Genomic DNA, 24084 nt, shown 5'->3' with positions numbered 1-24084 from the left:
GCAATAGCGGACAGTGGTTTTTATTTTGCGTAAGCAATTGTGAGTCTTGATCCCCCAAAGAATGCAAGCTAGAAATTAATTAAGAATGCCGTGATTTATATCATTCTTGCTCTCTGGTGCAGTTTCTTTGGGGTTCATATCCCACTTTATGGCATGTTAATGTTCGATTTCATTGAGGGCCGCATCATGGTTGTGTTTAACCTCAAGGGGCTGAGGTGGGTGTGGCCAGGGTGGGCGTGGCCATCTTAGCATCACTCATATTGGGGGCACTTCTGGTGACCTGAGTGCTCTACCAGTGAAAACTGGCTCCCGAACATTATTTTCACATGCAACACCCTCCTGTAACTCTCTGCCAGCCAAAACCCGTGACCCTCACGAGCTCTATTTTCACTGGCAGAGACACCGTGGGCCGATCCTTCACTATTTCCAGAGCAGCTCTTTGGGCCAGATCTAAGCATCCCATGGGCCAGATTCAGCGCCCCAGGCCTTGAGATACCCCTACTTTAGAGGCTGTTTAATTACGTTTCATAAAAGTGGATTGTTAAACTTGTGATGTTGTTATGGTAATGTCTTACGTGAACTTATGATATTGTACAAGTAGTCCTGAAGTTACAAACGCAATTAGAACTGGGGTTGCTGTTGCTAAGCGATGTATCTGTAAACCCTGATATTACATGGCGGTGAAGGGCTCCCCATTGTCAGGACTACCGGTGCGCTCCTGGTGACTGGCATGGGCATGGGTGCGGCCAGCGGGCACGTGCGCATGCGCCGGTGTGAGATTTGGCTTCTGCGCATGTGCAGGAAGTGAAATCTAATGCGAGGATGCTGGCATGTGTGAGATTTCAGTTATTTTTGATGATTTCTTTGCTTTGGTGCATACGCGGAAGGAAAAAATGCTGGAAATTGGCAAACCCTCGCATGTTAAAAAATGTTGTTTGGTGGGACCCAGGGGAAGAGCCTTCTCTGTGGCGGCTCCGACCCTCTGGAGTCAGCTCCCTCCAGAGATTAGAACTGCCCCCACCCTCCTTGCCTTTCGTAAACTCCTTAAAACCCACCTCTGTCGTCAAGCGTGGTGGAACTGAAACATCTCCCCCTGCCTATGTAGTTTTCTTTGTGTATGATATGACTGTATGTATGTTTTTTATATATTGGGGTTTCTTGTTTTTTAGACTTTTTAAATGTATTATTGTTATTTAAGGTTCTAACTATTAGATTTGTCATTGTATATTGTTTTTATCATTGCTATGAGCCGCGAGAGAGGGGCGGCAACGGAAAGGGGCGGCATACAAATCTAATAAATAATAATAATGCGCGAGCGTCAATGCAGGATATTTCGCTTCCTGTGCATGTGCAGAAACCGAATCTTATGCAGGTGCACGCGTTCTCATGTTTCCTACTGGGACAGCTGATCAGACCTTCCATGCAGCTGTGCGCTACTGTTACATAACCAGCTACTGTTACAGTAATTCGCATAACAATAATTAGAAATGACAGTTCAGGCATTCTCATTTATTGTTGTATCGTAAGGCATGATTCATAAAGTAGGAAGTAGAGGAAGTCCCAGTTGAGGAGCGCAGGGGGATAGGGAAGGCTGTGTGTAAGTCAAGGGAAAGAGTGCTTGCTGCAGCATGAGCTCCTATAGAACCATTAAGAGATGGAGGCTAAAACCTTGAAGTCCTTAAGAGGAATGAAATGGCTTTCATCAATTTCTGGAAGTTTGGGAAGGAAATTTCCCGTGGGCTATGTACAGTGGTACCTCAACTTACGAACGCCTCTTCTAACAAACTTTTCAAGATACGAACCCGGTGTTTAAGGGTTTTTTTTGCCTCTTCTTCCGAACTATTTTCACCTTACGAACCCAAGCAGCTGCTGCTGGGATGAAGGGGTTTCTTTTTTTCCCCTTTTTTGAAGAAAGAAAAGGGAGGGGCTACTTGGAGTAGGAAAATTTTGCAGAGAACAAGGTGCTTGCAAAGGAATTGAAAGGGTGTCTTTTTAAGAAAGAAAAGGGAGGAGGGAGGGGCTGCTTGGAGTAGGAAAATTTTACCGAGAACAAGGTGCTTGCAAAGGCACTGAAACGGTGTCTTTTGAAGAAAGAAAAGGGAGGAGGGAGGGGCTGCTTGGAGTAGGAAAATTTTGCCGAGAACAAGGTGCTTGTAAAGGAATTGAAAGGGTGTCTTTTTAAGAAAGAAAAGGGAGGAGGGAGGGGCTGGTTGGAGTAGGAAAATTTTGCCGAGAACAAGGTGCTTGCAAAGGAATTGAAAGGGTGTCTTTTTAAGAAAGAAAAGAGAGGGGCGCCCCCCCTTGCCTTTCTTCCTTCCCACTCACCCTTTAGCCTAGCCTTGCTTCTTCCACCCGCCCCCTTTAGCTGCTCCTCCCTGCCCTCTGTTCGCCTCCCTTCTAAAGTTTGGGATTTTCCTGAAGGATTTGCACGCATTATTTGCTTTTACATTGATTCCTATGGGAAACATTGTTTCATCTTACGAACTTTTCACCTTACGAACCTCCTCCTGGAACCAATTAAGTTCATATGATGAGGTACCACTGTATGTCTTGAAGAAAGAAAGGTGATGCAAACAAGATGCCAGAATAGCGTCCAGTATGGATGAAGTACAGTTGAAGTAGGGACAACTCCTTTGGGGCTCATTGTATCTATATGCAGTTTGGGTAACTATTTAAGAGAATATCCAGGTCTTCCTTGCCACAAGATCAACAAAGAATAACTATTACAATATTTATGCACCCAGGGCCTGTTAGAAACTCAGCTTTCCATCATTCTGAGCTTGGTAAAAAGAGGATTCAGATTGTTGGGGGCATATACAAATAATGCTTACCTTGTAAACCAGGTTAAATTCAAAAACATTTCCTATCAGTTCTGTGGACATTGTTTGATGGGCATGGCAGGAAAAGGATACTGCAAAATCCCCATTCCACCCCACTCCTGGGGGAAGGATATTTCAAAATTTCCACTCCCTCTCCACTCCAGGGGAAGGATTCTGCAAAATCTCTATTCCCTCCCAATTCTAGGGGAAGGATTCTGCAAAATGCCCATTCCCTCCCCACTCCTGGGAATAGAATACAGTGGTACCTCATCATACGAACTTAATTGGTTCCAGGAGGAGGTTCGTAAGGTGAAAAGTTCGTAAGATGAAACAATGTTTCCCATAGGAATCAATGTAAAAGCAAATAATGCGTGCAAATCCTTCAGGAAAATCCCAAACTTTAGAAGGGAGGCGAACAGAGGGCAGGGAGGAGCAGCTAAAGGGGGCGGGTGGAAGAAGCAAGGCTAGGCTAAAGGGTGAGTGGGAAGGAAGAAAGGCAAGGGGGGCGCCCCTCCCTTTTCTTTCTTCAAGAGACACCGTTTCAGTGCCTTTGCAAGCACCTTGTTCTCTGCAAAAAATTTTCCTCCCCCAAGCTGCCCCTCCCTCCTCCCTTTTCTTTCTTAAAAAGACACCCTTTCAGTTCCTTTGCAAGCATGTTGTTCGCTGCAAATTTTTTCCTCCCCCAAGCTGCCCCTCCCTCCTCCCTTTTCTTTCTTAAAAAGACACCCTTTCAGTTCCTTTGCAAGCATGTTGTTCTCTGCAAAAATTTTCCTCCCCCAAGCTGCCCCTCCCTCCTCCCTTTTCTTTCTTAAAAAGACACCCTTTCAGTTCCTTTGCAAGCACGTTGTTCTCTGCAAAATGTTTCCTACTCCAAGCAGCCCCTCCCTTTTCTTTCTTCAAAAAAGGGGGGAGGGAAGAAACCCCTTCATCCCAGCAGCAGCTGCTTGGGTTCATAAGGTGAAAATAGTTCGGAAGAAAAGGCAAAAAAATCTTAAACACTGGGTTCGTATCTTGAAAAGTTTGTTAGAAGAGGCGTTCGTAAGATGAGGTACCACTGTATTGCAAAATTTCAATTCCCACCCCACTCTGTGGCCAGCTAGAGGTGGTATTTGCCGATACTCGAAATTTACACTCGGAGAGTGCTATGGGGCAGTATATAAGCTTAACAGGTTAATAGAATAGAATTCTTTATTTGTTAAGTGTGATTGGACACACAAGGAATTTGTCTTTGTCTTTGGTGCATATGCTCTCAGTGTACAGTCTTAGGGGGATAGGGCAGGCTGCGTGTAAGTCAGGGGAAAGAGTGGTTGATACAGCATGAGCTTCTATAGGGAAACAGGACGAGGGTGCATACAGTCAGAAAGCCCGGGGCGTGGAGGTTTGCCCCAGCGACTTGGAATCTTCCCTGCTGGCTTGCCCAATGACTTTCTGGGGAAGCTGCCAGGAAATGTTGCAAATTACCATCACACAGAGATACGGGGGTGTTTATGCATATGATTTGGGAATGTCCGGTAGTGCAGAACCTTTGGAAAGAAGTGCAAGAGGACACCAATAAGATGTTTGGGTGGTGCAGCAGGTAGAGTGCTGTACTACAGGCCACTGAAGCTGACTATAGATCTGTAGGTCAGCAGTTCAAATCACCGGCTCAAGGTTGACTCAGCCTTCCATCCTTCCGAGGTGGGTAAAATGAGGACCCGGATTGTGGGGGCAATGTGCTGGCTCTGTTAAAAAGTGCTATTGCTAACATGCTGTAAGCCGCCCTGAGTCTAACGAGAAGGGCGGCATAAAAATCAAATTAATGAATGAATGAATAAATAAATGTTAAATATATGATGAAATGGCAGTATTAGTCAAAAGAAATGAGATGGGAGAATTTATAGAAATGAAAGAAGCAGCGATAGAAAGCGCTCAGGCGGTAATAGTCCTAGGCTGGAAGGATGGGACGAAATGGACAATATAAAATTGGTATCGGTACATGGTGGATCATATTCAGTTTGAGATCATGGATAAGAGGATGAATTCGGCCAATGAAACTAATCTGCGGGAACTGATAGGACGATGGGACAATGTAAGAGGACATGGGGTTAGTAGAATTCGAGACCAAGGTATAAAGAACAAATTAGAATTACATTATAATATGTTGAGAGAATGTGGAGTGAATGGAATGATTGGGGTTTTTATGTTTTTTGGGGGGGGGGTTCTAGATTTTTAATTACCGTAGTTTATTGGATTACATTATGTATTGTATATTTTATTTGTTGTGAGCCACCACGAATCCTTGGAGAGGGGTGGCATAAAAATTAATTATTATTATTATTATTATTATTATTATTATTATTATTATTAATTAGATTTGTATGCCACCCCTCTCCACAGACTTAATTAATTAATTAATTAATTAAAGTAAATTAATTAAGTTAATAATAATAATAATAATAATAATAATAATAATAATAATAAATAGATATATTGCTCTTGGGTTAAAATTATATATAGAAAATATGCCCCCCTTTTGGTGGAGGGGTATGAATGTTGTTGGGTGGCAGGCACTTTGAACCCTGAACTCATTGTTATGTGTTGTGTGAATGTTTTATTATTATTATAAAATCAATAAAATATTAAATTAAAAAAAGCAAATTACCATCACATGATCGCGGGGTGTTTGGCAACCAATCGTAAATGTAAATGACTTGCCCACTGCCCAGATTGTGGTCACGTGACCGCAAGGGCACTGCAATGGCCATAACTTCAGGGACAGGTTATAAATGCCCTTGTGCAGCATTTCCAAAATTTCAAATGATCCCTGAACGAACAGTCATAACTCGAGAACTGCCTGTGTTGGATTTTGTTACTGATGCTCTTAGCTACTCCATTGACGGCCTTTTGAGACTGGAGCCACCTGAAGCACTTTTGTTGTTGTTGAGATAATATGGATATATATGTGTTTCTGTGTGTGTGTAACATTTTCAATTACTGCAACGCTCCCTACATAGGACTACCTTTGAAAAGTGTTCGGAAACTGCAGATCGTGCAGAATGTGGCCGCGAGAGCTATTGTGGGGCTTCCTAGATTCGCCCACGTTTCCACAACACTCCGTGGTCTGCACTGGCTGCCGATCAGTTTCCGGTCACAATTCAAAGTGTTGGTGATGACCTTTAAAGCCCTACATGGCATTGGACCAGAATACCTCCGGAACCGCCTTCTACCGCACAAATCCCAGCGGCCGATAAGGTCCCACAGAGTTGGCCTTCTCTGGGTCCCATCGACCAAACAATGTCATTTGGCAGGCCCCAGGGGAAGAGCCTTCTCTGTGGTGGCCCTGGCCCTCTGGAATCAACTCCCCCCGGAGATTAGAACGGCCCCCACCCTCCTTGTCTTTCACAAGTTACTCAAGACCCACCTATATCGCCAGGCATGGGGGAATTAAGACATCTCCCCCAGGCTTATTATATTTCACGTTTGGTGTATATGTGCTGTATGGTTTTTAATTGTTGGGGGTTTTATATATTATATTATTAGATTTGTCCCATTGTTATACTGTTTTTATTGCTGTTGTGAGCCGCCCTGAGTCTTCGGAGAGGGGCGCCATACAAATCTAATAAATTATTATTATTATTATTATTATTATTATTATTATTATTATTATTATTAAATTTTGCTGAATTGAAAATGAAGGGAGACTATTATAGATTCAACAGAAAAAACATATATGTATGTATGTATATTTGTGTATACACACACACACACTATATTTTTTGGAGTACTGTACAGTGGTACCTCAAGATACGAACCCCTCGTCTTACGAACAACTCGTGATACGAACCCGGGGTTCAGAAAATTTTTGCCTCTTCTTACGAACTTTTTTCGAGTTACGAACCGGCGTTCGGAGACTGCTGGGAAGCCGCGCGGCTGTTTTAAAAGGTGACAGCCGGGCGGCGGGGCTTCCCAGCAGCCTCCCGAACGCCGGTTCGTAACTCAAAAAAATTTCGTAAGAAGAGGCAAAATTTTTCTGAACCCCAGGTTCGGTTCGGGAGGTTGCTGGGAAGCCCCCCAGCCCGGCTGTCACCTTTTAAAACAGCCGCGCGGCTTCCCAGCAGTCGCCGAACGCCGAACGCGGAAGTTCGGGTTTGGCGTTCGGCTTCGGGAAGCTGCTGGGAAGCCGCGCAGCTGTTTTAAAAGGTGACAGCCGGGCTGGGGGGCTTCCCAGCAACCTCCCGAACCCCGAACTTTTGCCGAACTTCCGGGTTCGGGGTTCGGGAGATTTCTGGGAAGCCCCCCAGCCCGGCTGTCACCTTTAAAAATAGCCGCGCGGCTTCCCAGCAGTCGCTGAATGCCGTTTTTTGGCGGGGGTTTTTTTTGGTTGCACGGATTAATTGACTTTACATTGTTTCCTATGGGAAACAATGTTTCGTCTTACGAACCTTTCGTCTTACGAACCTTTCGTCTTACGAACCTCCCCCTGGAACCAATTAGGTTCGTAAGACGAGGTATGACTGTATAAGACACACTGGAGTATAAGATGCACCTTAGTTTTGGGGGAGGAAAAAAAGGGGAAAAAATTATCTACCAGATATTCATATGGCTAGCATCCTTAATCTGATCAGTTTCAGCACATTATTTTATCCCCTGGTTAGGGCTGAAAAAAATCTTCCAAGGGGGTAGGAATGAAAACAAGCCTGCAAAGACTTAGGACTGGGAAAAAACTACTTCGGAAGGAGTAGGAACTTTAAAAAATGCTGCAAGTAGGGAATAATAATAATAATAATTATTATTATTATTATTATTATTATTATTATTATTATTATTATTATTATTATTTATTAGATTTGTATGCCGCCCCTCTCCGAAGACTCGGGGCAGCTCACAACAATAAGATCATTAGCACCTCAATACGGCTGAAAAAAAAACTTTTTAGAGGGAGTAGGAATGAAAACACGACTTAGAGCTGGGGAAAAAACCTTATTTGAAGGGAGTAGGAAGCTGGGAAGATTGTAAGCACCTTATTGGGGGTGGGGAAAATAGCTTCAAAAAAGTTACATTTGGAGTGTAAGACACAACCAAATTTTCAGTTTCTTTTAGGGAGGAAAAAGGTGTGTCTTATACTCTGAAAAATACAGTGTGTGTGTGTGTTTGTTAGTTTATTTATTTACTTATATTTATATTTATGTTTGCAGGTTGAAAATGTGGTTGGCAAATAGCCTTACGTAACCCACCTTAAGCAATTCTTCCTCCTGTTTACTCTGGGATAATAATAGTGAACAAACTTTGGGAGTTGTTAGGGCACCTTGTATGCAAAGCAGTTTGAACTTTGGGGGAAAAAATTATGTGTTATTGTTTGGAATGTCTGGCATGTTATCTGGTTCTAAGAGGTCTCGAGATGTCATTGGGGAATTTCCCCCAGCATGGAGGAAATATGAGCTGTTTCTACTGAAGAAACCCTCGTATCCCTAACTTTCAACTGAGTGAAATAGTACATCATAGGACTCCGTAAATTGGTTTGACTTTTGTCAATTGAATCAATCTAGTCACAGGGTAAAATAAGATGGGAAAGGTCAGGAAACTGGCAGGGACTAGTCCTTGTGCCCTGGAGCAATATTTGGCAACTCCAAATTATTTGGCAACTCCAAATCTCAACTAGCAAATGCTCTGTCCTACACATTGGGAAGAAGAATCTGAACTCCAAATACGAACTGAATAATCAAATTATCACAGATAATCCCCACTCGGTTAAAGACCTTGGTATACTAATAACAAAAGATTTAAGTGCCAAAGCCCACTGCAACAATATAGCCAAGAAGGCTTCAAGAGTTGTAAACCTAATCCTACGTAGCTTCTGCTCTGGCAATCTCACACTACTTACCAGGGCTTACAAAACTTTTGCCAGACCCATCCTCGAATACAGCTCATCTGTTTGCAACCCATATTGCATCTCAGACATTAACACCCTTGAAAATGTCCAAAGATACTTCACCAGAAGAGCCCTTCACTCCTCCACTCGAAATAGAATACCCTATGAGCCTAGACTTTCAATCCTGGGCCTAGAAAGCCTAGAACTAAGACGCCTTAAACAAGATCTAAGTATTGCCAACAAGATCATATGCTGCAACGTCCTGCCTGTCGGCGACTACTTCAGCTTCAACCACAACAACACAAGAGCACACAACAGATTTAAACTTAATATTAACCGCTCCAAACTTGACTGTAAAAAATATGACTTCAGTAACCGAATTGTCGAAGCGTGGAACTCATTACCGGACTCCATAGTGTCATCCCCAAACCCCCAACACTTTACCCTTAGATTATCTACGGTTGACCTATCCAGATTCCTAAGAGGTCAGTAAGGGGCGAGTACAAGTGCACTAGAGTGCCTTCCGTCCCCTGTCCTATTGCTCTCCTATATCTCCTATACCTTTCTTCTATTCCTATATCTCTTCTTCTATTCTTTCATTGATATGTTTTATTACTATATCTTCTTTTCTATTATTTTAGATATATTTTACTATGAGTATCTCCTCTATAACCTGCATCATGTATTTTACTATGTGTTTATAGATATATACCCACTAAAACCCTCATTGTCTATTGGACAAAATAAATAAATAAAATAAAATAAATAAACATTCCTTGATGTCAACAAGTGTGGTCTTCAACTCTCAGAACTCCCCAGCCAACAGTCTGGGAAGTGAAACCATACTTCTCAAAGCATGAAAAACAAGGATTGGAGTGGGGGGGGGGAGGTTTGCTGTTCCCGTCGTAATTAATTAATTAAGTAGACTTGTATACCGCCCCTCTCCTTGGACTCGGGATAGCTCACAACATATCAATGACCGAACAGTATACAATAATACAGCTAGATCCGATGTATTGTTTGTAATTTTCTTATTGAGATGGGGAGGTTATTATTTTTGTTTATGGTACATGTTAGAGGTACATGAAGTCTGATGATAATTTTCATTTCGATTAGGAATGTGTTGTAGAGGTCATCAGCAGTGTAGCATTCAGAGAATAGAGTTTTCCAGTTTAATGTTGAGAGGTGGGCTTCAATGAGTTTGTAGTTCGCTTTTTTGAAATTGAATTTTGGTGTGGTATTATTTGGGTGGATCATAGTGTGGCTTAGGTTGAGACTGAAGTTTATCATGCTGTGGTCACTGTTGGAAAATGGTTCTGTTATTTGTAAGCCGTATATTGCACTTTTGCTGTTGTAGAAGATGAGATCCAGACAGTTATCATGTCTGGTATTGTTAGTTACTAGTTGGTCGAGTCCCAGATAGGTGACGGTATTATATATAGTAGAATGGATGGGTTCCGTGCTGCATTCATTTAAGGACCAGTTAATGTGTGGTAGGTTGAGGTCTCCGAGGAAGATAATGGGGTATGGGCAGTTGGTTGCCCATGTTAGTAATGTGGATAATTAGTTAGCATGTTCGATGTCGTAGTCCGGGGCTCTGTAGCAGAGTAAGAAGCGAACTGTGGTATTTAGGGATAAATCACAGACAATAGTTTCAGGTACCGATAAATCCTGTGCAACTTTGAGGATTTTTAGGTTTAGCGATTTTTTGTAGAATATAGCTACTCCGCCTCCTCTGCGGGATTCACGGTCTGAGCGGAAAACATGGTAGTTTTTTGATGCGATAATGGAATCTGGGTAGGAAGCATTTAGTCATGTTTCGCATATAAAAATTATATCAAAGTTGGAGGTATCAAGTAGAAGGAGGAATTCAGACATCTTGTTGACTAAACTTCTAGCATTTAATAGTTTACATTTGAGATTGGTCTTGTGTTGGGGATTGGTTTTGGGGTGGTTAGAGGAAGTAAAGGGCACACTTTCCTATTCTTTGTTTGAGGTGGTAGGGTTGTCCATTTCTTCTTGTGGGATGGTGATCTGGCAGGTGTCAGTTTGATGTTGTGAGGTGGTAGGTTGGAAGTCAGACCGGAAGATGTTGGGAGGATTATGGGTTTGATGCTTTCCGTGCGGTAATCTATATAAAGGTTTGTTTAATATAAACAGTTAATACTTTAATATAAACATTAATATAAACAGTTAATTTAAAACACTATAAAAAAGCTAAACATTAAAATCATTCATACAATTACAAGCGTAAATATACTAAACATTCAATGGCCAGAGGCTGAGATCTGATGCCCCCATGCCTGACAGCATAAATAACTTTTCAGGTTCTTCCAAAAGGCAAGGAGGGTAGGGGCAGTACAAATCTCCGGGGGGGGGGGCTGATTCCAGAGGGCCGGGGCCTCCACAGAGAAGTCTCTTCTCCTGGGCTCCGCCAAGCGACATTGTCTAGTTGACGGGACCTGTAGAAGGCCAACTCTGTGGGACCTAACCAGATGCTGGGATTCATGTGGCAGAAGGCGGTCCCGCGCACAGCTTCAGGTGTCTGGTGTGCATGCACACGCGTCCTAGTGAAATTTTGCTGAAATCTGGCATGTGCACATGTCTCAGCGAGATTTTGCTTCCTGTACATGCACAGAAACAAAATCTCGCTGGGACATGCGTATGCATATGCCGGATACTTGTAGTTTTGCTACCAGTGCGCACTGTGGCCCATACCGGGTAGGAACCCGATACTGATTTGGAAGGTTCAAAACTTCAAATGCCAATGATTGCACAAGCGGTAAATGTTTCTTTCAGTGACGAGCTCACAGACTTTAGGCAAATCCAGCTACCTTGCCTGGTACCCATTGAGCCTAATCGGGTTGCAAGGTAAATCCAGCTATATCGGGCAAACAACCTTAATTGAGCTGTTCCTTGTTAAGCCCTATCTAGACGCAAGGTCATTCAGATATGCTGGGCTACTCTTTAATTAGACTTCCATGCTGTAAAGCACTCCCTTTGACCCCTGTTAGTCTTTTGATAATCTGTCTTATGCTGCTGCTGTTTATGCATGTACAGTTGACTCTAAAATACAGTAATATCTCGTTTTACGAACTTAATTGGTTCTGGAAGTAGGTTCGTAAGGTGAAATGTTCGTAAGATGAAACATTGTTTCCCATAAGAAACAATGTAAAAGTGATTAATGCGTGCAAAAAGAAAAAAAAATCGCAAAATGGCGCTCTGCTGGGCACTGCCGCACGGCTGTCATGGGGGGCTTCTCGGCTGTTTCAGAAGGTGACAGTTGGGCGGCAGCGCTCGGCAGAGCGCTGTTTTTGCAATCGCCGGCGGCGTTTTCGGCAGATCTGGAGGCTGGAAAGGAGGTGGGGAATCCCAATAGGGAATTCCATGGGCGGAGCTTTGACATCACAAAGAGAACGCCGAGAAGCCCTCCGGCTGTTTTAAAAGGTGACAGCCGGAGCGCCATTTTGCGATCTGGGGTGGGTTCGTAAGCCGAAACAAATTCGTAAGAAGAGGCAAAAAATTTCCGCACCCCGGGTTCGTATCACGAGGGGTTTGTATCACGAGGGGTTCATATCACGAGGTACCGCTGTATTTATTTATTTATTAGAGTTGAAAGGGACCTTGCAGCTCATCAAGTCCAACCCCCTGCTTAAGCAGGAAATCCTACAGCACCCCAACTAAATGACAGTCCAATCTCCTCTTGAAAATGTCCAAAGTTGGGGAGTTTACAACCTCCGCTGGCAGGCCGTTCTATTGGTTGATCGCTCTGACCATCAGGAAGTTCTTCTTTATTTCTAGGTTGAATCTCTCCTTGGTCAGCTTTCAACCGTTGTTCCTCATCCAGCCCTCTGGTGCCCTGGAAAACAGCATTACACCCCTCCTCTCTGTGGCAACCTCTCAAGTACCTGTAGACTCCTATTATGTTCCCCCTGGCCCTCCTTTTCTCTAAGTTATCCATGCCCAGTTCCAGCAATCTCTCTTCATAAGTCTTGGTTTCTAGTCCCCTAATCATTTTGGTTGCTCTTTTCTGCACCTTCTGCCAATAGAACCAATAGAATCCTGAGTTAATGAGGGACCCACTTGGGCCCAAAACCCCTCCTTAATCTTAATTTGATTTGATGATGATGGTTTTGAGCGATTTCCTCAGCCATCTTTGAGCGATTTCCTCAGCCATCTTTGAGGGTCGTGTTCTGTGTAACTGGAGGACAATGTGTTTTACAGTAGAATCTCAATTATCCAGCCTTCGGTCATCCAACATTCCGGATTATTTAATGTCACGGCTGCTTGGGGGCGTGGCTGTAGGCATTTCCGCGTCCCAGACATGCCCCCAAACATGGCAGCCGCGATGGGGAAGGCGTCCATCCATCCAAGCCAGGAAAAATGGGCCCCCACATATTTTTAAAATACTGATGAGGGGAGCCACCAACTTTCAGAAGACAATATAATCCTAAATCTTTTCCAGAGCAAAGAAAATCTCTGGGACCGCCTTCTGCCGCACGAATCCCAGCAACTGGTTAGGTCCCACAGAGTTGGCCTTCTCCGGATCCCGTCGATGAAACAATGTCGTCTGGCGGGACTCAGGGGGAAGAGCCTTCTCTGTGGTGGACCCAACCCTCTAGAATCACCTCCCCCTGGAGATTAGGACTTCCCCACCCTCCTTGCCTTTCACAAACTCCTCAAGACCCACTTCTTTCATCAGGCATGGGAAAATTGATTCCCCTGGGCTGTTTCCGTTTTATGTATGGTCTGTATGAGATGTATGATTGTTTTTTTTATATTAAGGGTTTTAAACTTGTTTTAATCATTGGATTTGTATTGTGTCCTGTTGTGAGCCGCTCCGAGTTTTCGGAGAGGGGCGGCATACAAATCTAATAAATAAATAAATAAATAAATAAAATCATGCCCGCATTAATGGGAGAGTAGGATTCTCGGGTGATTTTCACCAAAAACGTACGAGGCACATAAAGCTTTCGGTTTGTCTCCCCATCTTGGGGAGACAAAATGATAAAGCCTATGTCCTTAAATGAAGATAAAGCGTATTTCTCCCCTGCCCCCCAAGGAGCATCTGACTAATCAAAACTCGCACAAATCCATGCCTGATTTCAAGGCTTTCGTTACACCCTCCAGATTATCTGACATTTTCGGCTATCCGACTATCAGCCCGCCCGTTTATAGATTCCACTGTATCTGCTGCCTAAAAAACAGGGCAGGCTACAAATCAAATTAATAAGTAAAGCAATTGGTTAATACTGTTTTTAATATTGGATTTGTACTTTGTATATTGCTTGTTATGAGCCGCTCCTAGTCTTCGGAGAGGGGCGGAATACAAATCTCAATAATAATAATAATAATAATAATAATAATAATAATAATAATAATAACAACAACAACAACAACAACAACAACAACAATAACAACAACAACAACAACAACAACTTGTGCCGGAACTACCATTTACCAGTGGCAAAGAACTGGTGGGATCATAAGCCCGAAAAAGTGGTTGAAAATGAGCAAGCAAAACTACTGTGGGACTTCAGACTTCAGACTGACCAAATTCTGAAGCATAACACACCAGACATTGTGATCGTGGAGAAAAAGAAAGTATGGATCATCGACATCGCAATCCCAGGGGACAGCAGAATTGAGGAGAAGCAGCTAGAGAAATTAGTGAAATACGAAGATCTAAAAATCGAGCTGCAACGACTCTGGCATAAGCCAGTTAAAGTGGCCCCAGTGGTACTTGGAACGCTGGGCACAGTGCCAAAGGATCTCAGCGGACATTTGAAAACCATCGGAATTGACAAAATCTCCATCTGTCAATTGCAAAAGGCCGCTTTACTGGGATCGGCAAACATAATTCGCCACTACATCACGTAGTCCTAGGTGCTTGGGAAGCGCCCGACTGGTGATGAAATATGAAATCCAGCATAGTGATCTCGTTTGCTGTGTTGTACTGACATAATAATAATAATAATAATAATAATAATAATAATAATAATAATAATAATAAGTGGCAAATGAACGTCAAACCAAGCCATCACAGACAGGTCTTACGTCCATTCCAATATATAACCTTAATGCTTGTGGACTTCAACTCCCAGAATTCCTGACTGGGGGATTCTGGGAATTGAAGCCCATAGGTCTTAAACTTGCCAAGGTTGGATACTCCTGATCTATAGCAAGATCAGTTTTAAGTTCTACATGTTGGTGGTTTCAGGGCAATGTTTGCACAACCTGCATACAAGACTGATTGTACACTGCCTCTCTGAGTCATTGATGTGAGATGGGTGGACAATATCATTCAAAATAATTAATAAATCTTGGTTAACGTAATTACTGGAGAGTAGTTGCTTGGAATGCACTACTTGACTCAGTGCTTTCTTCCCCAAATCCCGAAAACTTTAACCTTAGACTGTCTACATTCAACCTCACCCCATTCCTAAGAGGTCTGTAAGAGCCGTTCGTAAGTGCACCATTGTGCCTACTCTGTCTTACTGTCCTATTTACCTGCACCTACTTTACTTATGTTTATGTTTATATCAATACCTAATGTCTTTTTTAAAATAAACTTTATTAAACAATTAAACTAAACAAAATTAACCAACATGTTTGACATTAGTTGTAGGCTCACATTTCAGAAGTTTATCGTTCTTTCTTCTTTATATATTTTATATCAATTACTTAATATATTGATTTACAGTGTTCCCTCGATTTTCGCGGGGGAAAGTCGAATTTCCGTGAAGTAGAGATGCGGAAGTAAATACACCATTTTTGGCTATGGACAGTATCACAAACCATCCCTTCACACTTTAAACCCCTAAATTACCATTTCCCATTCCCTTAACAACCATTTACTCACCATTATTACTGGTACTCACCATTGAATAAGGCACTTAATGATCCTGATATTTATAAACATAATTATTTATTAACAATAATTTTTTTTGTTATTTATTTGCAAAAATTATTAGTTTGGCGATGGCGTATGACGTCATCGGATAGGAAAAACCATGGTATAGGAAAAAAACCCATGAAGTATTTTTTAATTAATATTTTTTGAAAAACCATGGTATAGGCTATTCGCAAAGTTCGAACCCACGAAAATCAAGGGAACACTGTATACTTAATATACTATATTGGTTATATAGTTGTCTTATCACTTAAGCCAAGACTAAATTTATACACAGTAAAAAGGAAAAAGGAAGAAAGGAGAAAAAAGAAAGGAAAGGAAAAAAAGAGAAAGAAGAAAAAGGGAGGAAGAGTAAAGAAAGAGGGAAAAAAGGGAAAAAGGTGCTGTTGGTCAACTATTTCAGTTGAGTCATGCATTTGAGTGAACTGTTCCTAAACACATTTATGCAATTAGTAAGTTCTTGATTTGCAAATAGTTATTATACAGTAAGGTACATTTATTATATATATAGATCTACCCTAGTCTCCCTTAATTTTCAAATTCAGCAAAAACATGTGGCGTGTGTGCGTGTGTATATGTTTTTTCTGTTGGATAGCAAAAACATGTGAACATGTGATATATATATGCAGAGGTACCTGATATCTTGTACAGTGATACCTCATCTTACAAACGCCTCATCATACAAACTTTTCGAGATACAAACCTGGGGTTTAAGATTTTTTTGCCTCTTCTTACAAACTATTTTCACCTTACAAACTCACCGCCGCCACTGGGATGCCCCACCTCCGGACTTCCGTTGCCAGCGAAGCACCCGTTTTTGCACTGCTGGGATTCCCCTGAGGCTCCCCTCCATGGGAAACCCCACCTCCGGACTTCCGTGTTTTTGTGATGCTGCAGGGGAATCCCAGAAGTGAAAAAATGGGCACTTCGCTGGCAACGGACATCCGGAGGTGGGGTTTCCCAGCGAGGGGAGCCTCAGTAAAATCGCAGCATCGCAAAAACATAGAGGTCCTGAGGTGGGGTTTCAAGGACTTAGGTGTTTTTGTGATGCTGCAACTTCACTGATGCTCCCTTCGCTGGAAACCCCATGTCCAGACTTCCGTTGCCAGCAAAGCGCTTGTTTTTGCGCTGCTGGGATTCCCCTGCAACATCACAAAAACACGGAAGTCTGGAGGTGGGATTTCCCATGGAGGGGAGCCTCAGGGGAATCTCAGCAGTGCAAAAATGGGCGCTTCGGCTGGCAAAAGGGATGAATTTTGGGCTTACACGCATTAATCGCTTTTCCATTGATTCCTATGGGAAACATTGTTTCATCTTACAAACTTTTCACCTTAAGAACCTCATCCTGGAACCAATTAAGTTTGTAAGACAAGGTATCACTGTACATGTTTTGATAAACAAATAAATAAATAAAATAAAAGTTCAATTGATAGAGGGTTTTTTTTTGTGTCCCCACTCCTTTCTTTTTATTAAATTTTGCTGAAGGAATTCTCTGAAAACTATATTTGGAAATAATCCTGTTCATTTTTAGGCTGCGTCAAAAGATCCTGATGATGTTCAGAGTTCACTTGGTTCACTCAGCACCAAACTAACCAGGTTGGCTAGATTTATGCAGCGTCGTTGGAAAACAAAACCAAACAAAAACTGTCACCCACCTCCAGTATCAACAAGTTAGAAGTAATAATTGAATGACAGTGGTGACGAAAGCGTTAGTAGCTATGCACAAATCCTCCTGAATGCAGAGGCTGAAATGATGCATCTTTAGGTCCACAGGGAGTCGGGCTTGGGCTCTACTGTCAAAACTGGTTTGCAATGTGCGTAATCTTACAAGAATAGAGTTGGAAGCGGTGAACGGATTTGTTTGTTTATTTGTTTTATTCCATTTCTATAGCCGCCCATCTCAGCCCAGTGACTCTTGGCATATCTGATGAAAGCCGAATGACTCTGATGGTGCCAATTGCTTTGTTTCCTGAGCCAGGAGGTGCAATACAGATAGTACTTGATTTACAACAGTTTGTTTAGCGGCCGTTCGAAGTTTTAGACACATGAAAGGTGCAACTTTGTAGAAAGAACCTGCAAAACCCTTTTGGTGAAATATTATGGCTGTTTAAAAATGATGAAGAATACTAGAAATTCACCATTTCAGATGTACTGTCATCATGTAATGGTCTCCTTGGTTTCAAGAGTGTACATTCTCAAAATGGCATTACATTGTTCCCTTGATTTTCGCGGGTTCGAACTTCGCGAATGGCCTATACCAGTTTTTCAAAAAATATTAATTAAAAAATACTTCACGGGTTTTTTTCTATACCACGTTTTTTCCTGCCTGATGACATCATACGTCATCGCCAAACTAACAATTTTTGCAAATAAATAACAAAAAAAATAATTATTGTTAATAAATAATTATGTTTATAAATATCAGGATTACTAAGTGTCTTATTCAATGGGGAGTACCAGTAATAATGGTGAGTAAATGGTTGTTAAGGGAATGGGAAATGGTAATTTAGGGGTTTAAAGTGTTAAGGGAAGGCTTGTGATACTGTTCATAGCCAAAAATGGTGTATTTACTTCCGCATCTCTACTTCGCGGAAATTCGACTTTCACGGGCGGTCTCGGAATGCATCCCCCGCAAAAAGCGAGGGAACACTGTATTTTGTTTTATAAGTTCTTTCACTTTTAATTATTATTATTATTATTATTATTATTATTATTATTATTTATTAGATTTGTATGCCGCCCCTCTCCATAGACTCGGGGCAGCTCACAGCAATAATAAAGACAATGTAAAAACAAATCTAATAATTTAAAAAACACTAAAACCCCCATTATTAAAAGCAAACATACACACAAACATACCATGTATAAACTGTATAGGCCCGAGGGAGATGTCTCAATTCCCCCATGCCTGACGGCAAAGGTGGGTTTTAAGAAGTTTACGAAAGGCAAGGAGGGTGGGGGCAGTTCTAATCTCCGGGGGGGACTGGTTCCAGAGGGTTGGGGCCGCCACAGAGAAGGCTCTTCCCCTGGGTCCCGCCAAACGACATTGTTTAGTCGACAGAACCTGGAGAAGGCCAACTCTTGGAGAGGGGCGGCATACAAATCTAAATAATAAATAAATAATTAAAAAAAACTCTGTGGGACATAACCGGTCGCTGGGATTGAAAATTTCTAAAGATGTTTGTAGGCACCGTGGGTAGGAAATGGAGCCATAATTGCAAAAAATATTTCTTCCTTGCCCATGAAATTGGACTCGGATTCTGAGCATGTATTGGTTTGGGATGTTCTATAGAGACAGGAATGATGTCATGAACCAAGTCTTTCTTTGAGTTCCTGCTGGTAGGAAACATCTGATTTGGTTATTTTGTGATCCCAGTTGGTTGCAACAGTTGAAATCGAGGCTTGTTCTGCTTAATCAGTTGGTTCCAATCAATTAGTCCTTACAATGGGAATATAAAATAAGTTCAATTTTATAATGCAACATGACATTTTTTAAAAATTTAAATTAAAACATTATTTTAAATAAAACTATATAGAAAGCAAATACCAGCTTCATTCACCATAGCACTCCGCATCGGAATGCATTCAGGAATCTTCTTCTCCATATTGAATGAATGAATGAGAATAATTGAGTTGTTGAAATTCAGTTGAATTGAATGAATGAGATTAGCATCTAAAAATAAATGAACATTTATCTATCTATCTATCTATCTATCTATCTATCTATCTATCTATCTATCTATCTATTTGATTTGTATGCCGCCCCTCTCCGTATACTCGGGGCGGCTCACAACAACAATAGAAAACGGTTCATAACAAATCTAATAATTTTAACGATTAAAAAATAAAACATTAAGATCCCCGTTATTAAAGCATACATACACACAGACATACCATACTTTAATTGTATAGGCCCGGGGGAGATGATTCAATTCCCCCATGCCTGACGGCAAAGGTGAGTTTTAAGGAGTTTACGAAAGGCAGGGAGGGTGGGGGCAGTTCTAATCTCCGGGGGGAGCTGGTTCCAGAGGGTCGGGGCCGCCACAGAGAAGGTTTTTCCCCTGAGACCCGCCAAACAACATTGTTTAGTCGACGGGACCCGGAGAAGGCCAACTTTGAGGGACCTCATGCTTCTGGCATTGAAAATATTGTATTGACTGTGTACAAATGTGTAGTGTTTTAATCCTTTAATTGACTATATCATATAATTGATATAATATTCTTTTATAGATTATATCAAATGGTTTATTACTTAATGACAGGATAGGAAGCTCAGTGCTGTGGTTAAGATGATAGACTAGAAAATAGATGACTTGTAGTCCTTCCTTAAGCATGAAAGTTGGCTGGATGATTTTGAGTCAATCGCTTTCTATCCTCCCACCTCGCCCCGTAGGATTGTTGTTAGGAAAATAGGAGGAGGAAGCATTAGGTACTCTGTCTTCAGTTGTACATAATAAAGACAGAATTAGGCTAAATGTCTTTTAAGGATCTAAGACATTTAAATATGTCAAAGGGTTAAATAAGGTCCAGGAGGGAAGTGTTTTTAATAGGAAAGTGAACACAAGAACAAGGGGACACAATCTGAAGTTAGTTGGGGGAAAGATCAAAGGCAACATGAGAAAATATTATTTCACTGAAAGAGTAGTAGATCCTTGGAACAAACATCCAGCAGACGTGGTTGGTAAATCCACAGTAACTGAATTTAAACATGCCTGGGATAAACATATATCCATTGTAAGATAAAATACAGGAAATAGTATAAGGGCAGACTAGATGGACCATGTGGTCTTTTTCTGCCGTCAGTCTTCTATGTTTCTATGTTTCTAAGACATTTTTCATTGAACATTTATTTATTTCTTATTTTATTTATTTTATTCGACTTCTGTGCCGCCCAATCCCGAAAGACTCCGGGCGGCTTACAACAATATCAAAAAAGATACAAATACGATAAAAAGAAGTCAACAATAAATATCTAAAACTATAAACCCCAGTTAAAAACCCACAACTCCAACAATTCAACCAATACGCATGCATACCATTCAGTACAATTCGGCCACGACAGGTGTCAAATTCATGGCTCCCAGACCTGCTGGCAAAGCCAGGTCTTCGCAGCCTTTCGCAGCCAGTAGGGTGGGAGCAGTACAGACATCGGGGGGGAGGGGAGTTGGTTCCATAAAGCCGGGGCAGCCACAGAGAAGGCCCTTCCCTGCAGCCCCGCCAACCTGCATTGCTTTGTCGACGGGACCAGGAGAAGGCCAACCCTGTTTGATCTTATTGGTCTTTGGGAGGTATGCGGCAGGAGACAGTCCCATAGATAATCCGGCCATAAGCCATGTAGAGCTTTCTTCAAATGTAAAGGAAATCAGTAATTTTTCAAATAGGTGTATGTATTTGTCATTTCATTTCATTCATCTGTCAATGGATGTATAGTAGGTTTGCTTGAATGAGTATGTGTGCATGTTAATAGGCCTTTTAGTTTCTTTTTAAATGTACAGTGTTCCCTCAATTTTCGCGGGGGATGCGTTCCGAGACCGCCCGTGAAAGTTGAATTTCCGCGAAGTAGAGATGCGGAAGTAAATACACTATTTTTGGCTATGAACAGTATCACAAGCCTTCCCTTAACACTTTAAACCCCTAAATTACAATTTCCCATTCCCTTAGCAACCGTTTAGATTATTACTCACCATGTTTATTTATTAAAGTTTATTTAAAAAATATTTATTAAAGGCGGATGAAAGTTTGGCTATGACATATGACGTCATCGGGCGGGAAAAACCATGGTATAGGGGAAAAAAACGCAAAGTATTTTTTAATTAATACTTTTCAAAAACCGTGGTATAGTCGTTTCGCGAAGTTTGAACCCGCGAAAATAGAGGGACCACTGTAATTCTTAACTTTAACTTAATTATTATATCTCTATGTATACTGCTTTTATATGTTGTAAGCCGCATTGAGTATTCAGAGAGGGGCGGCATATAAATGTAATTAATAATAATAATAATAATAATAATAATAATAATAATAATAATAATAACAACAACAACAACAATAATTTATAATTTGTAATTTATAACTTATAACTTATAACTTATAACTTATAACTAACTTATAATTTATAATTTATAATTATTTAGAGCAGCAAGGCCTTCTTAAATCAGCATCTTAAATCAGGAGCCTTGTTCGCTTCTGGATGGTAACATCTGTATTTCTGCAAAAAATACAAGGGGTTTTTTGGTTTTGGTTTTTTTAAAGAATCATTAGGGCCACACTTTCAACAGTAATTTTATTGGAATGGGAATAACAGCTTTGAGATACAAGAAAACAGATTCTGGTTAAATAGGGGAAAAAAATTCCAGATAACAAAAACTTCTTCAGCAGAATTAGTTACCAAGAAAAAATATAGCTTCCCTTTACTGGAAGTACTCAAGGAGAGGCTGGGAAACCATCTGTTGTGGGTACCTTAATTTAAATTCCTGTATCGAGCAGCCAGTTGGAATTAGTAGAGTAATTCGCCTCTTTCAGCTCGGTGAGTCTATATTATCCAAATAGCATATGTTTTCAAACCAATTTATTTCAGTTTAAGGCTTGTTGATGTAAGATGACAATCATTTTTATTATATCAGTCGAAACCAGTGTCCTGTTTAACAAATACAACATTTATTCATATGTACACGAATAGCCATTATTTTAAATACAGGTTGCCCTAGACCAGTGTTTCTCAATTATTTTCTGTTAGCCCCCCCCCCCAACCCCCAGGAAGAAGTAAATATTTCGTGCCCCTCCAACTCTCCGCCGGGACAATTGTTTGCGATTTTCGGCATGCTTTCACTGAAAAAACTCAAGTTGCTTTTCAATGTGATTGGGGTGTAATGTATTTAAGTGATGCCTTAATTTATTTAGCTTCACGCTGTCTGCTGCCAACATTTTTAGACACAGTAAACATAGCGGTCTTTCCTCGTCTCCCACTGTAGTCACAGCGAAGCCAAGCGCTACATACGCTTCGTCATATTTCCTCATCTTAGCTTTCGGGAGACTTACGTTTGTCTCATTATCTCCATCTCTCTCCTCCTTTCTTTTCATCCCTGTTAAATATTTTTCCCTGGTGTCTCTTAAGGATTTGTGATATGCAGTTCATATCTCCTACTCTGTGTTGTGTGCTATTGTTCGGTGCAAAAAAACCCATTCACTGTGGCAAAAAAAAAAAGCATATTCCCCGGAGTCACAGGGCCCTCGGCATTGCTCCGCGCCCCTCCAGGGAGGCCCGCCACCCTATTTGAGAAGCACCGCCCTAGGCTAGGACGGTAGACAATTATACGTGGCCTTTGACTTACCACCATTTGTTTTGGAAAACTGCAGTTTAATGTTTCCAAATGTAAAATAATGCACTTGGGGAAAAGGAATTCTCAATCTGAGTATTGTATTGCCAGTTCTGTGTTAGCAAAAATTTCAAAAGAGAAGGATTCTGACAGTCTCATAATGGGTGAACAGTGCAGTCAGGCGGTAGGGAAAGCAAGTAGGATGCTTGGCTGCATAGCTAGAGGTATAACAAGCAGGAAGAGGGAGATTATGATCTCGCTATATAGAGTGCTGGTGAGACCACATTTGGAATACTGTGTTCAGTTCTGGAGACCTCACCTACAAAAAGATATTGATAAAATTGAACGGGTCCAAAGACAGGCTACAAGAATGGTGGAAGGTCTTAAGCATAAAACGTATCAGGAAAGACTTAATGAACTCAATCTGTATAGTCTGGAGGACAGAAGGAAAAGGGGGGACATGATTGAAACATTTAAATATGTTAAAGTATTAAATAAGATCCAGGAGGGAAGTGTTTTTAATAGGAAAGTGAACACAAAAACAAGGGGACACAATCTGAAGTTAGTTGGGAGAAAGATAAAAAGCAACATGAGAAAATATTATTTTACTGAAAGAGTAGTAGATCCTTGGAACAAACTTCCAGCAGACGTGGTTGATAAATCCACAGTAACTGAATTTAAACATGCCTGGGATAAACATATATCCATCCTAAGATAAAATACAGAAAATAGTATAAGGGCAGACTAGATGGATCATGAGGTCTTTTTCTGCCGTCAGTCTTCTATGTTTCTATGTCTCTATGTAACCCAAGGTTACATCAACACTGGGGGGAAAAGTGACTTACAACCAGTTTGTCACATACGATAAGTCACAAATGGCAATTTTGTTACACCTGGATACTGCAACCCATAGTAAATGCACAGTGGCTGTATGGCAGTCCCATAATTGTGATTTGGGCACGAATAAAATGGTCGCAGTATCCTGGAATCATGAAATTACCATTTGTGACTCTTCTCTGCCAGCTTTTGACCAGCAAAATCAGTAGGGAAGGCCAAATGTTGTGATCACCTGATGTCTTTAACTATCATACCACTGAATGAATGTTCTGCCCAAGGAGCTGCTGATTCAGTTCTACAGAGGAATCATTGAGTCTGTCATCTGCACCTCTATAACTGTCTGGTTTGGTG

At 41.3% G+C, this 24084-nt stretch overlaps 1 protein-coding gene across 5 annotated transcripts in view; it reads left to right on the top strand.

Annotated features, from left to right (window-relative positions):
• The window catches only part of NEDD4L (NEDD4 like E3 ubiquitin protein ligase), a 441323-nt gene that overhangs the window by 169722 nt on the left and 247517 nt on the right, over nucleotides 1-24084 (top strand). The window lies entirely within an intron of this gene.

The sequence above is a fragment of the Erythrolamprus reginae genome, chromosome 2, assembly GCF_031021105.1.
Source record: "Erythrolamprus reginae isolate rEryReg1 chromosome 2, rEryReg1.hap1, whole genome shotgun sequence".
Classification (NCBI taxonomy): domain Eukaryota; kingdom Metazoa; phylum Chordata; class Lepidosauria; order Squamata; family Dipsadidae; genus Erythrolamprus; species Erythrolamprus reginae.
Note: the sequence above shows the minus strand (reverse complement) of the source record. Positions and strands in the feature narration are given on the sequence as shown.